General features: G+C 43.1%; 1 protein-coding gene across 1 annotated transcript in view; it reads right to left on the bottom strand.

Moving 5' to 3' along the window:
- Positions 1-16,109, bottom strand: part of LOC120066643 (protein kinase C-binding protein NELL2-like) — a 110,918-nt gene that overhangs the window by 36,595 nt on the left and 58,214 nt on the right. The window lies entirely within an intron of this gene.

Below are 16,109 nucleotides of genomic sequence, written 5' to 3'. Positions count from 1 at the left end.
AAAGGTTGGTGACCACTGCTATAGCATGTTAATGTAAACAGTTTTGCTGTACCAATAATGTAATTTTTATACGGTAATTGTAATGAATGAATGAATGAATTACATTTACTGAGGAGAGACTGGGTTTGTATTACCGCAATTGCATGGGATTGGTGCAAGCAGGTTGGCACCAACATAAAGTGTCTTAATAGGGTGTTAGGCCACCAAAAGCCAGAACAGCTTCAATGCGTCGTGGCATAGATTCTACAAGTGTCTGGAACTCTATTGGAGTGTTGCGAAACCATTCTAACACAAGAAATTCCAGAATTTGGTGTTTTGTTGATGGTGGTAGAAAATGCGGTGTCAGGCTCCACTCCAGAAGCTCCCACAAGTGTTCAATTGGGTTGATGCTCATCAAATCCATTTATTGACCACTCGTGCTCTGTGGATGGGTGCATTGTCCTTCTATGGGGGCATAGCCAAGGTGGCCAAAATAATAGCCTGCCTAGCATTTTTATTCATGACCCTAAGCATGATGGGATGTTAATTGTTTAATTAACTCAGGAACCACAACTGTGTGGAAGCACCTGCTTTCAGTATACCTCGTATCCCTCATTTACTCAATTGTTTCAATTATTTTGGCAGTTACATACAGCACCAGTCAAAAGTTTGGACACACCTACTCATTCAAGGGTTTTTCTTTATTTTTACTGTTTTCTAAATTGTAGAATAATAGCGAAGACATCAAAACTATGAAATAACACATATGGAATCATGTAGTAACCAAAGTGTTAAACAAATCAAAATATATGTTATATTTGAGATTCTTCAAAGTGGCCACCCTTTGCCTTGATGACAGCTTTGCACACTCTTGGCATTCTCTCAACCAGCTTCACCTGGAATGCTTATCCAACAGTCTTGAAGGAGTTCCCACATATGCTGAGCACTTGTTGGCTGCTTTCCCTTCACTCTGCGGTCCAACTCATCCCAAACCATCTCAATTGGGTTGAGGTCGGGTGATTGCGGAGGCCAGGTCATCTGATGCAGCACTCCATCACTCTCCTTCTTGGTCAAATAGCCCATAAACAACCTAGAGGTGTGTTTTGGGTCATTGGCTTGTTGAAAAACAAATGATAGTCCTACTAAGTGCAAACCAGATGCAGAATGCTGTGGTAGCCATGTTGGTTAAGCGTGCCTTGAAAATGTAATGGCGCCGGAGGAGATGGCTGGGCTCTTAACCTTAATTGTGCTCTTGTGTGTGTTTTTTTCTCGTTATTTGTAACTTATTTTTACCGAAAAGAGTTTCTGGATATCAGGACAGCGATTACTCCCTTCGTACTGGATGAAGATTTTTTCTTTAACAAGTCGGAGGATTTACAAGGCGAAGGATTTACTTCAGACATATGCCAAGGCCCACATCCTCATCATTTGCAGGAGAAACAGATGGAGATATCGGGGACGTAGGTCGGGGTGCCTTGTAAGGATCCGACGGTGAGTGGGTAATCTGCCTCTACCATCAGTCCTATTAGCCAACGTACTATCATTGGATAACAAAATAGATGCGCTATGATCACTAACATCCTACCAACGGAACATTAAAAACTGTAATATCTTATGTTTCACCGAGTTGACATGAATAATATACAGCTGGCTGAGTTTACGCTGCATCGGCAAGATAAAACAGCTGCCTCCGGTAAGACGAGGTATATATTTGTGTATATTTGTAAACAACAGCTGGTGCACAAAATCTAATTTTAAGGAAGTCTCGAGGTTTTGTTTGCCTGAGCTGTATAGCACACTATTTTTTTTATTTATTCAACCAGGCAAGTCAGTTAAGAACAAATTCTTATTTTCAATGACGGCCTAGGAATAGTGGGTTAACTGCCTTGTTCAGGGGCAGAAGGACAGATTTGTACCTTGTCAGCTCAGGAATTTGATCTTCCAACCTTTAGGTTACTAGTCCAACGCTCTAACCACTAGGCTACCTGCCTCCCCCATTTACCAAGAGAGTTTTCATCTATATTTTTTGTTGCTGTCTATTTACCACCACAAACAGATGCTGGCACTAAGTCCGCACTCAATGAGCTGTATAAGGCCATAAGTAAACAGAAAAACGCTCATCCAGAGGCGGCACTCCTAGTGGCCGGGGACTTCAATACAGGGAAACTTAAATCCGTTTGACCTAATTTCTACCAGTATGTTAAATGTTCAATTTTTTAAAATGTAGGTTTGATGTCTTCACCAAGAGAGTTTTCATTATTCTACAATGTAGAAAATAGTAAAAATAAAGAAAAACCCTTGAATGAGTATGTGTGTCCAAACTTTTGACTGGTACTGTATATAAACAGTGCATTCAGACCCGTTGACTTTTTTCACATTTTGTTACGTTATTCTAAAATGGATTAAATAAAAATGTTCCTCATCAATCTACACACAATACCCTATAATGACACTTTTTTTTTTTTGGAAACGTATTAAAAATAAAAAACAGAAATACCTTATTTAAATAAGTATCCAGACCCTTTGCAATGAGACTCGAAATTGAGCTCAGGTGCATTCTGTTTCCATTGACCATCCTTGAGATGTTTCTACAACTTGATTGGAGTCCACCTGTGGTAAATTCAATTGATTGGACATGATTTGAAAAGGCACACACCTGTCTATGTAAGGTAACACAGTTGACAGTGCATGTCAGAGCAAAAACCAAGCCAGGTCGAAGGAATTGTGTCGAGGCACAGATCTGGTGAACAGTACCAAAAAATGTCTGCAGCATTGAAGGTCCCTAAGAACACAGTGGCCTCCATCATTCTTAAATGGAAGAAGTTTGAAACCACCAAGACTAGAGCTGGCCGCCCGGCCAAACTGAGCAATTGGGGGAGAAGGTTCTTGGTCAGGGAGGTGACCAAGAACCCGATGGTCACTCTGCCCGAGCTTTAGAGTTCCTCTGTGGAGATGTGAAAACCTTCCAGAAGGACAACCATCTCTGCAGCACTCCACCAATCAGGCCTTTATGGTAGATTGGCCAGACGGAAGACACTCCTCAGTAAAAGGCACATGAAGGCCCGCTTGGCACTTAAAGACTCTCAGACAATGATTCTTCGGTCTCACGGTCTCATGAAACCAAGATTGAACTCTTTGGCCTGAATGCCAAGTGCCACATCTGGAGGAAACCTGGCACCATCCCTATGGTGAAGCATGGTGGTGGCAGAATCATGCTGTGGGGACGTTTTTCAGGGACTGGGACACCAGTCAGGATCGAGGGAAAGATGAACCGAGAAAAGTACAGAGAGATCCTTGATGAAAACCTGCTCCAGAGCACGGTGAAGGTTCACCTTCCACAGGACAACGACCATAAGCACACAGCCAAGACAACGCAGGAGTGGCTTCGGGACAAGTCTCTGAATGTCTTTGAGTGGCCCAGCCAGAGCCTGGACATGAACCTGATCGAACATCTCTGGAGAGACCTGAAAATAGCTGTGCAGCGACGCTCCCCATCCAACCTGACAGAGCTTGAGAGGATCTGCAGAGAAGAATGGGAGAAACCCCAAATACAGGTGTGCCAAGCTTGTAGAGTAATACTCAAGAAGACTCAATGATGTAATCGCTGCCAAAGGTGCTTCAACAAAGTACATAAAGGGTCTGAATACTTATTTAAATGTAATATTTCTGTTTTTTATTTTGAAAAAAACAGTTTTTGCTTTGTCATTATGGAGTATTGTGTGTAGATTGATGCGGGAATAAATAAAAAATATATTTTAGAATAAGGCTGTAACATAAAATGTACTGGGCATAACAGACCAAGGACATGGCACATACTCCACTATTAAATGTTTTCGACTCACTTCCACTCCAATCTGTCCCCTATACACATTTACACATTTACCACATACCAGTTAAATTGGTACAGCACTCTCACTCACGGGTAAAACAAATGTAGCCTCTTACAGGGCACTCCTCAAAATATGTTAATGGCCCAGAAACAACAATAGCATTTAAACACTAGTGGTCAAAAGGTTTTTGGTGCTCCAAAAATACGATAGGGTACTGTATTCTGTGGGTTGGAATTACAGTACTATAAATCCAGTACTTCTTTAAAGTAATGTTCTGTTAAACCAACGTTTCATTGAAATTTACTGTATAATTTACCAGTTACATCTAAAATCCCCCAGAGTGCATTGCGATTTAGGTATATTTACTGAAATGAATCATACGGTACATTGCTGTTAGTTTTATTGTATAATAGTCCACTGTAAAAACAACAAGATTTTTTAACAGTGTTGCCATAGAATTAAAAAATGTTTCTCCTGTATTATGGGTCTGTCGCGGGCGTTGAAAGAACTGGACCAAAGCGCAGTGTGGTGAGCGTACATATTCCCTTTTTATTAGAATGACGCCGACAAAACAATAAACAATACAAAAACGGCCGTGAAGCTTAAGGGCTATAGTGCCACAAACAAAGACAACTTCCCACACAGAAAGGAGGGAAAGGGCTACCTAAGTATGGTCCCCAATCAGAGACAACGATAGACAGCTGTCCCTGATTGAGAACCATACCCGGCCAAAACAAAGAAATACAAAAACATAGAAAATAGAACATAGAATGCCCACCCAAATCACACCCTGACCAAACCCAAAAATAGAGACATAAAAAGCTCTAAGGTCAGGGCGTGACAGGGTCATATCTTTTGACCTGTTGGTGCTATAAACAAGCAATTGTATCTATAGTAATGGTGCAAACATAACTGTCACTGATCTGATATAAATCTGTTTTTTTTCACTATGGCACCCAGAAGCTGCAGTACAGCGAAGCCTAATCATTACAACAATTTATTATCTAGGTGATTTAAAAAAAAAAAAAAATGGACTGAGCTCACCTGACAGCATGAGATTGAAGCCTTAAACTGAACATGTTAATCTACTGTAGGCATAAGCTATTACTGTAAAGAAATAAAGTATGTTAGAGTAATTTTTACAATGCTTCCAATTACATTTAATAACAGTATTTTTCAGCATTTTACCCATAATGCAATGTGATCTATAGCATTAATTCTGTAAAACACATTTAAGGTATTTTACAGTGATTTCTACAGTGTTTTACTGTTAAATTACATAAAAGTCTTACAGTGCATATCAACCAACTATGCAATATGCCAGCCATATCATGGTCACTCCTGTACATCCCTAGCTGTAAGTTTCCTCCAAATAGCAGCCATATGCTGAATAATGCATGAGTTGTTAGTCTGTTGCTGTCTGTCAGTGCAATGTGCCACCGGCCATCACTTTGTACAGGGATGACATGCCACAGAGACACACACACACGCTAGTGATGCATGGGTTATATTCGCAAGGGCGGTCGAGTTTAGGGTCATCAAATATTGTGTGGGTGGCGTGCGGGTTGAATTAAGAGAAAACAATACCTTAAAAAAACATGAATGTATCAATCTTGTGCAAAATCTATTGGCTACATTGAGGTTTTTCTTTCATTCTTTTTAGGATATCTGGCATTAGTGCGTAAGCCTAAGCTTTAGGGCCTAACTGTATGCCTGCCAAATAACCTACACGTGAATAGCCAATGCTTTTGGGAATGGGCTGAAAAAGTAAGAACAACGTCAGAGTTTAATTAAATTAGAGAAAAGCTGTGAAATGTAGATTTGAAAATAAAGAGGAAGGGCCAGAAATGTCATGTTTGCGAAAGATTTTGTGAAGTGGTCAAAGAGGATGATAGCAGTGCATGATATGTGTGATGATTGTGAGGCGCTGTACAAATCCGACAGTCACAAGACGGGACTTCAAATAGGCCTATGGCACATCAAGGGAACTGTAGCCTACTGTTCAGATGGGTTAAATGGAAACTGAAATCTAGACACAGACTGTAGATCTATAACCTCTCACATAGCCTTAATATTAACTCCTGCAGAATTAAGCATTTCTTGCAGTAAAATTATAAACCAAATGTACACTTTCCCTCGGGAACAGGAATGGAGAAATATTATTTATTTATTTCAGCATCTTGAGAGAACGCAAAGGCACAGTTATGCAGAGGTGCTATCTTTATCAGCATCATAAAAGGTGATTGTAACGTTCGTTGTTTGAAGGATTGGACCAAGGTGCAGCGTGGAAGGCGTTCATCATTTTTTATTAATGTGAACCAGCAACAAAACAATAAAGAGTAACAAAAGAAAACGTACAGCTTTGTAGCAAGCAACAATACAAAATCAAGATCCCACAAAAAGGTGGGAAAAGGCTGCCTAAATATGATCCGCAATCAGAGACAACGAAAGACAGCTGCCTCTGATTGGGAACCATACCAGGCCAACATAGAAATATACAAACTAGAGTACCTACCCTAGTCACACCCTGACCTAACCAAAATAGAGAATAAAAATGCTCTCTAAGGTCAGGGCGTGACAGTACCCCCCCCCCCCCCCCTCCAAAGGTGCGGACTCCGGCCGCAAAACCTGACTCTATGGGGGAGGGCCTGGGTGGGCATCTAGCCTCGGTGGCGGCTACGGTTCGGGATGTAGACCCCGCTCCGCTCGTGGATCCCTCCGCTTCCGTGGAACCGGACTGTGGACCGTCGCCGGAGGCTCCGGACCGTGGATCGTCACCGGAGGCTCCGGACGTGGATCGTCGCCGGGGGCTCCGGACCGTGGACCTTTGCACGGCAATTGCGGGGACCTGGCACAGGACGCACTGGGCTGTGAGGGCGCACTGGAGACACAGTGCGTAGAGCCGGCACAGGATGTACTGAACCGTGGAGGTGCACTGGAGGTCTGGAGCGTAGAGCTGGCACAACGCGCCCTGGACAAATGACCACCTTCGCACGGCAAGTGCGGGGAGCTAGCACAGGACGCACTGGGCTGTGAAGGCGCACTGGGGACACAGTGCGTAGAACCGGAAAACATGGCACCTGAACGGTGACCAACTCCACACGGTGAGTACAGGGAGTTGGTTCTGGTTCCCACCTTGGCTCCGCCAACCACCCCGTGTACCCCCCCCAAAATGTTTTTTTTAGGCTGCCTCTCGGGCTTCCGTCGTGGCCGTGAACCGTCATGTCGTCATTGTTGCTCACTGCCTCCGTCTGCTCCCATGGAAGGTGATCCTTTCCGGACAGGATTTTCTCCCACGTCCAGGATCCCTTCCCGTCCAATATATCCTCCCACATCCAGGATGTCTGCTCCTCCTGGGCACGCTGCTTGGTCCGTTGTTGGTGGGATCTTCTGTAACGTTTGTTGTTTGAAGGATTGGACCAAGGTGCAGCGTGGAAGGTGTTCATCATTTTATATTAATGTGAACCAGCAACAAAACAATAAAGAGTAACGAAACGTACAGCTTTGTAGGGCTAACAAGCAACAATACAAAATCAAGATCCCACAAACAACAGGTGGGAAAAGGCTGCCTAAATATGATCCGCAATCAGAGACAACGAAAGATAGCTGCCTCTGATTGGGAACCATACCAGGCCAACATAGAAATATACAAACTAGAGTACCCATCCTAGTCACACCCTGACATAACCAAAATAGAGAATAGAAAGGCTCTCTAAGGTCAGGGCGTGACAGTGATAGTATTTCAACCACATAAAATTAGAAACCAAGCTGAATTTAAATCTTATCAGAAACATGTTGGGTCATTTTCTCAGCTTTCTATTTCCATTCAACCGGTCACTTGGACATTTTGCACAATAAATTTTTTTTTTTTTTTTTTTTTTTTGCATTTTCACACCGGTCCCTAAACGTCTTTGCTCTGCGAAAGAAGCAGAGATGACAGAGAAAACTTCACCGATGTCAACTAAATTGAAGCATTGATTTCATTCTAGTGATTTATTACATTATTCTGGTGACCGATTTATTACATTGTTTAGTCTTCTAGGGCAACATATAGCCTAAAGAGAAGCTGCATGTATCTTATAATAGGCAAGTTGACTAACAAACAGCCTACCAAAATGTCATAAACATCTTATTTGGCAAAGAATCCTACACCCCCTGTCAAATAATCGTTCTGCCATTTCTGACCGTAGTTTCAGCTCATTTGTTCTATATTTGCAGGTGAGAGTTGGGTGCGGGCCTCAGATTTTCACTTTATCACATGTAGTTGGGCGGTTGAGGATAGATTATTAGAAATTATGGGAAGGTGCAGGTGAACAAACAGCTGACCCATGCACCACCAACACACACAAAGGTGACATCATGGGCTCTGAGGACCCCAGCTGTTGGCTGTAAGATGTGTGTGTGTGTGTGTGTGTGTGTGTGTGTGTGTGTGTGTGTGTGTGTGTGTGTGTGTGTGTGTGTGTGTGTGTGTGTGTGTGTGTGTGTGTGTGTGTGTGTGTGTAGTGTGTGTGTGCATGCGTCCGTGTGTGTATGTGTGTGTCTATACTCACTCTGTGTTTTAGAACCTCTCTCTCAGCTGTCATAGGCAGGCAGGCAGCCTACCACTGTTCTTGAGTCAGTGTGTGTCCCAGGGGGGGAACTAAAAGCAGCACAGTGGGTCGGTGGGGGGGAGCGGGCCGCTGTGAAAGCTTTTCCATGTTCAGCCACCGCCTTACTCGACCTCGACTCGCCTCGCCCTCCAGGCAGGATGGAGGGAGCTAACCCTAGCCCCACCTCTCCCGGATTCTCTCTCTCTCATTTTCTCTCTCTCTCTTTCTTGGTTTCTCCCCCTTTCTCCCTCACGCTCTCTCTTTCCATCATTCTCTCTTTCTCTGCTTCTCCCTCTCTCTGTTCTTTCCCTCCCTCTGCTTTCTCTCCATCCCTCTATTTCTCTCCCAGAGTGAGTACTGGGGAGTTTTACATTAGGAGTGGGAACAGTATAAACTCCAGTATGAGCTGCTCTTATCCAGCAGAGTGAGTTCTCTCTGGGAGCACGTCACTGCGTTAAGAGACACATGGCGACTCGGACTGACTCCCCCAGTCTATCCACGGACTGAGTGCCTGGTGACGTCTCTGCAGCACAGTAGCAGTGGCTAGAGGCCTCCAGAGGTGGCTCCAGCTCTGTGTTGAGGGCACTCATGGCAAGAGCTGTCACAAGCCTGACGGGGCTGGAGACAGAGTGGAAAGGCGGGAAAGACTATCGGAGGGGAAATGCACAGCTCTGGAGAAAGAAGAGAAAGACAGCTGCAGAAGTGGTGACAAACGCCTTGTCAACGGAGGCACCCTCTCTGGGAATCTTTTTGAGTGTGTTTGTGTTCTCAAACCTTCACTGTTTGAATTATAATCAACGTTGATGATTAACTGTTGAGAAGATAGGAGCCCAAAATAAACAGAGGCCTGAGCTCCACATCATCGTCACAGTTTCCCCTCATTCTGTGATTAGACTGACAGTCATTCTGCTCCACAACTGTTTGTTTGTCACTAATTACACTCTGAGCATTCCATTCTAAATGGTTCTATTAAGCAGAAAAGAACATCTCACAATTTCCCCTTCTAGCAGCTGTTCCTTGTCCACAGTACAGAATGTTCCAGATTCTGTAGAGAACAAATTCTGAAGGTGAAGCCCAGCCTAGTGAAGGTAATGAAATGGTTGAGAGCTCTGACCGTATCATTACTAGGATACATGGTCATCAAAGCTGGTCCACTGCAGAGGTGGATAAGAGATCATGGTTATTATGCTCCTAACACCAGCCAGCTTTCCAGCATTCCATTCAGCCATCTTCAGCATCACAGAACAGGACAGAACAGCACCTTGAGAAAAGTAATTTGCTTTAAGACAGGCAGTAAAATGGTACGCCTCATAAAGGTCCTTTATGTGCAATCAATACCTGCAGCTCAGCAGCTCTCTGTTTCTGCCCTGTCTGGGAGCTTGAGAAACATAGTCTCAAACTGTCATGCCTCTGATTTCTATAGGCTTTCACTGTTGTCTTGTCCTGACAGCTATTCTCTATGTACGACATGCTGAAAGCAAAGTATCTGCTGTATAGATCAGGTATAAGGAGCTGCTATATGAGCACCTTTCCCGTGATGCTCCCACATAAGCCACTGCAGATGGAAATATCTACGAAAACAGAATACAATCGATGGATATAGGATGAGTTTTATGGATAGCGGTACATCTGTACGTCCTTGAGAGAGGATATCAGTTCTGTATGGTGAATCCATGATAACAATGACGGAGAAATCAGATTATCTCGAGGGACAATCAAGGCGGAACAGCATGGTTGTGGATGGAATTGCAGAACCTCAACATGAGACCTGGATGGAGTCTGAGGACAAAGTAAGGGAAATAATCTCGGAGAAACTGAAGATGGACCACAGGAAGATTGAGGTGGAACGCGCACACAGGACTGGAAAACCCACCACCGGCCCAGGAGACAGGCCCAGGACGATAGTGGTCAAGGTCCTGAGGTTCAAGGACAATGTAGCTGTTCTGGAAAGAGCCAAGAACTTGAGAGGAATGTACATCTTCCTCAATGAGGACTATCCTGAAGCTGTGAGCCAGAAGAGGAAAACACTTATCCCAGCAATGAAAGCTGCTAGAGCGTGTGGGGACATTGCTTACATCCTCAATGACAGGCTCATTGTCCACCATCTCTCCCAAAAGCCTTGAAGAGATGAGCGAGCCAAGCCTATGGTTTCGTAGCTTCAACCCCACAGCACACACACATACTTACACACACCAACTGATTAATGGACTGCTGAATGTATATATTTTTTTCTCTTGCTTTGTTGGCTCTTTTCCATATTATCATAAGGTACCCAGGAAAGGGCTGAAAATAGCCCATATTGTATGTAGCTTTAGAAATAAGGGTCATGAAATCAATAATTTGCTAAGATCAGATAACATTCATATATTAGCGATTTATGAGACTCACTTAGATAATCATTTGATGATACAGCAGTAGCAATACAAGGATATAACATCTATAGAAGTGACAGGAATGCTTATGGGGAGGTGTTACTGTATACAGGGCCTTTGGAAAGTATTCAGACCCCTTGACTTTTTCTACATTTTGTTAAGTTACAGCCTCATTATAAACTGATAATCTTTTTTTTCACTCATCAATCTATACACAATACCCCACAATGACAAAGCAAAAACCGTTAAAAAAAAAATTGTTTTGCTAATTTATTCAAAATAAAAAACTGAAATATCACATTTACATAAGTATTCAGACCCTTTACTCAGTACTTTGTTGAAGCACCTTTGGCAGCGATTACAGCCTTGAGACTTCTTGGGTATGACGCTACAAGCTTGGCACACCTGTATTTGGAGAGTTTCTCCCATTCTTCTCTGCAGATCCTCTCAAGCTCTGTCAGGTTGGATGGGGAGCGTCGCTTCACAGCTATTTTCAGGTCTCTCCAAAGATGTTCAAACGGGTTCAAGTCTGGGCTCTGGCTGGGCCCCTCAAGGACATTCAGAGACTTGTCCCGAAGCCACTCCTGTGTTGTGTTGGCTGTGTGCTTAGCATCATTGTCCTGTTGGAAGGGGAACCTTCACCCCAGTCTGAGGTCCTGAGTGCTCTGGAGCAAGTTTTCATTAAGGAGCTCTCTGTACTTTGCTCCGTTCATCTTTGCCTCGATCCTGACAAGTCTCCCTGCCGCTGAAAAACATGACGCTGACACCACCATGCTTCACCGTAGGGATGGTGCAAGGTTTCCTCCAGACGTAAAGCTTGGTATTCAGGCTAAAGAGTTCAATCTTGGTTTCATCAGACCAGATAATCTTATTTCACATGGTCTGAGAGTTTTTAGGTGCCTTTTGGCAAACTCCAAGTGGGCTGTCATATGCCTTTTATTGAGGAGTGGCTTCCGTCTGGCCACTCTACCATAAAGGCGTGATTGGTGGAGTGCTGCAGAGATGGTTGTCCTTCTGGAAGGTTCTCCCATCTCCATAGAGGAGCTCTGTCAGAGTGACCATCGGGTTCTTGGTCACCTCCCCGAACAAGGCCCTTTTCCCCCGATTGCTCAGTTTGGCCGGGCGGCCAGCTCTAGGAAGTCTTGGTTCCAAACTTCTTCCATTTAAGAATGATGGAGGCCACTGTGTTCTTTGGGACCTTCAATGCTGCATTTTTTGCTACCCTTCCCACGATCTGTGCCTCCACACAATCCTATCGCGGAGCTCTACGGACAATTTCTTCGACCTCATGGCTTGGTTTTGCTCTGACATGCACTGTCAACTGTGGGACCTTATATAGACAGGTGTGTGCGGTTTCTGTTTTTTATTTCTAAAAACTTGTTTTCGCTTTGTCATTATGGGGTATTGTGTATAGATTGCTGAGGATTTCTTTTATTTAATCCATTTTAGAATAAGGCTGAGAGTCAGTATCAAAATAATATGTGTGAAATGCCTGTAAGTGATGTAAACAGAGAGGTCTACTTTCTTGGGGACCTGAATATTGACTGGTTTACATCAAGCTGTCCGCTCAAGAGGAAGCTTCTCACTAAACAATGCCTGTAATCTGGTATAGGTTACTAATCAAACTCACAGGGTGTTTACAAACATTACTAATATTGGAAAACTTTGTTCTAAAGCTGTATCCGTACCCATTGGATGCAGTGATCACAATATAGTGGCTATTTCCAGGAAAGCCAAAGTTCCAAAAGCTGTGACTCGTGGAAGATGTTAAAAATATTTATGAAATTGCTTCTTCCAATTATTGATAAACATGCACATCTTAAGAAACTGACTGTTAGAACTGTTAATGCTCCATAGATTGATGAGGAATTTAAAACTGTATATTTGAAAGAGATGGGCAAAAGAAGTGGCTAATAAGTCTGGCTGCACATCTGACTGGCCGACTTACTGCAAATTGAGAAATGTTGTGACTAAACTAAACCAAAAGAAAAATAAACTGTATTATATAGTCAAGATCAATGACATAAAGAATTATGGAAAACAACTTTAGAGTACTTTAAATGAAATTATGGGCAGATGGACAAATTCAACTCTTTCATCAAATCAGATGGCTTTTTCAACACAAAAAACAATTATTTTTATGATTACTTCATTGGCAAAGTGGGCAAACTTCGGCAGGAAATGCCAACAACGAACAGTGAGCCATCGTACTCATGCATAAAAAGACTAATAATGAAAGACAAGCATTGTTGTAACGGGCTTCCTCCTTCTCCTCATCCGAAGAGGAGGAGTAGGGATTTGAGGACCAAAATGCAGCGTTGGAGTTAGACATAATATTTATTTAACAAAACCGAAAACACGAAGAACACTTGAATAGATACAAAAACAACAAACGAAGTAGACAGACCTGGACTACGAACTTACATACAACGAAGAACGAACGAACAAGTACTGACTACAAACAAAACAAACTCACGATACAGTCCCGTATGGTGCAACAAACACTGACACAGGAAACAACCACCCACAACAATCAATGTGAAAACACCTACCTTAATATGGCTCTCAATCAGAGGAAATGAAAACCACCTGCCTCTAATTGAGAGCCATATCAGGTCACCCTTAAACCAACACAGAAACACATAACATAGACTACCCACCCAAACTCACGCCCTGACCGTCAAACACATACAAAACAACAGAAAACAGGTCAGGAACGTGACAATTGTAAGTTAGAATTTTGTAAAAATAGTATGGGAGATGTAACGTTCGTCTTGTGGTGATTGAACGGACCAAGGCGCAGCGGGTGATGAATACATACTGAATTTATTAAACAGACGAAACACTGACAAAACACTAGAACAAACTACAAAACAATAAACGAAGGCAACAGACCTGAAACAAACGAACTTACATATAGACGAAGAACGCACGAACAGGAACAGACTACCTAAAATGAACGAACAAACGAAACAGTCCCATGTGGTATACACAGACGCAGGAACAATCACCCACAAACAAACAGTGAGAACAACCTACCTTAATATGGCTCTCAATCAGAGGAAACGACACACACCTGCCTCTAATTGAGAACCATACCAGGCAAACCATTAACCCAACATAGAAAACACATAACATAGACTACCCACCCCAACTCACGCCCTGACCAATTAAACACATACAAAACAACAGAAAACAGGTCAGGAACGTGACAGGAGAGGTGGATTGTTTTTTGTTTTCGATAAATAATGACAAACCTCTGGGCATTGACAACTTAGATGGAAAGCTACTGAGATGGTAGCTTACTCTACAGCCACTCCTATCTGTCATATCTTTAATCTGAGCCAAGAGGAAAGTCTGATAATAAGAAGATTGTGGGAGCTGTAATATTAGATTTCAGGACAGCCGTTGATATTATTGACCATAACCTTTTGTTGAGAAAACGTATGTGTTATGGCTTTTCAACCTCTGCCATATTGTGGATTCAGAGCTATCTAATAGAACTCAGATGGTTGTCTTTAATGGAAGCTTCCCTAATGTCACGCATGTAAAGTGTGGTGTACCGCAGGGCAGCTCTCTAGGCCCTCTACTCTTTTCTATTTTTACCAATGACCTGCCACTGGCATAAAAAAAATGCATGGGTGTCCATGTATGCTGAAGATTCAACCATATACACATCAGCAACCACAGCTAATGAAGTCACTGAAATCCTTAACAAAGAGTTTGTCTGTTTTGGAATGGGTGGCCAGTAATAAAATGGTTCTGAACATCTCTAAAACTAAGAGCATTGTATGTGGTTCAAATCATTCCCTAAGATCTAGACCTCAGCTGAATCTGGTAATAAATGGTGTGGCTGTTGAACAAGTTGAGGGGACTAAATTACTTGGTGTTAACTTAGATTGTAAACAGTCATGGTCAAATCATATAGATTCAATGGTTGTAAAGATGGGGAGAGGTCTGTCTGTAATAAAGAGATGCTCTGCTTTTTTGACACCACACTCCACAAAGCAAGTCCTACAGGCTCTTATCTTGATTATTGTCCAGTCATATGCTGCAAAGAAAGACCTAGTTAAGCTGCAGCTGGCCCAGAACAGAATTGCACATCTTGTTCTTCATTGTAATCAGAGGGCTAATATTAATACTATGCATGCCAGTCTCTCTTGGCTAAGAGTTGAGGAAAGACTGACTGCGTCACTTCTTGTTTTTATAAGAAAAATTAATGTTTTGGAAATTCCAAATTGTTTGCATACTCAACTTACACACACCTCTGACACACACACCAGACATGCCACCAGGAGTCTTTCACAGTCCCCAGATCCAGAACAAATTCAAGGAAATGTACAGTATTATACAGAGCCATGAGTGCATGGAACTCCCTTCCATCTTATATAGCGCATGTGAACATCAAACCTGGTTACAAAAAACAAATAAAGCAACACCTCACGGCACAACGCTTCTCCCCATGTGACCTACTTGTTGTGTGTATGTACTGACGTGTATGTGTAACTGATAGATACACACACACACACACACACTACATGTTAATGATTTTAAATGTATGTGAATTGTAAAGTATTTTGTCTGTAATGTATTTTTGGTTATGTGTATGACTGTCACGTTCCTGACCTGTTTTCCTTTGTTATGTATTTGTTTTAGTTGGTCAGGGCGTGAATTGGGTGGGTTGGTCTAGGTTTCTATTTCTATGTGGGGTTTTGTGTTCGGCCTGGTATGATTCTCAATCAGAGACAGGTGTGTATCGTTTGTCTCTGATTGAGAGTCATACTAAGGCAGCCAGGGTTTCACTGGTGGTTTGTGGGTGTTTGTTCCTGTGTCAGCGTTTGGGCCACACAGGACTGTTGCAGGTTAGTCACGTTTGTTATTTTGTTAATTTGTAGTGTTTGTTGGTTTGCCATTAAATAATGAACACTTACCAATCCGCATCTTGGTCCGATCCATGCTCCTCCTCGTCTGAGGAGGAGAACGACTACGATAGCCGTTACAGAAACACCCACCAAACCAGGACCAAGCGGATTGGAGAAGGACGGAGTGAACAACAGCAATGGGGAAAAGAGGAATGGACTTGGGAGGAGATCCTGGACGGTAAAGGACCCTGGGCAGAGCCAGTGGAGTGTCGCCGCCCCAAAGCGGAGCTGGAGGCAGCGAAAGCGGAGAGGAGGTTGTATGAGGCTAAAGCAAGGCAGAGCGGCTGGAAGCCCGAGAGGCTCACCCAAAAATTTCTTGGGGGGGGCTAAAGGGGAGTGTGGCGAAGCCGGGTTGGTTACCTGAGCCAACTCCCCGGGCTTACCGTGGAGTGAGAGGGCGTCGTACTGGTCAGACAC

The sequence above is a fragment of the Salvelinus namaycush genome, chromosome 21 (genome assembly GCF_016432855.1).
Source record: "Salvelinus namaycush isolate Seneca chromosome 21, SaNama_1.0, whole genome shotgun sequence".
In the NCBI taxonomy this organism is placed as follows: domain Eukaryota; kingdom Metazoa; phylum Chordata; class Actinopteri; order Salmoniformes; family Salmonidae; genus Salvelinus; species Salvelinus namaycush.
This window is presented reverse-complemented; position numbering and strand designations above follow the sequence as displayed.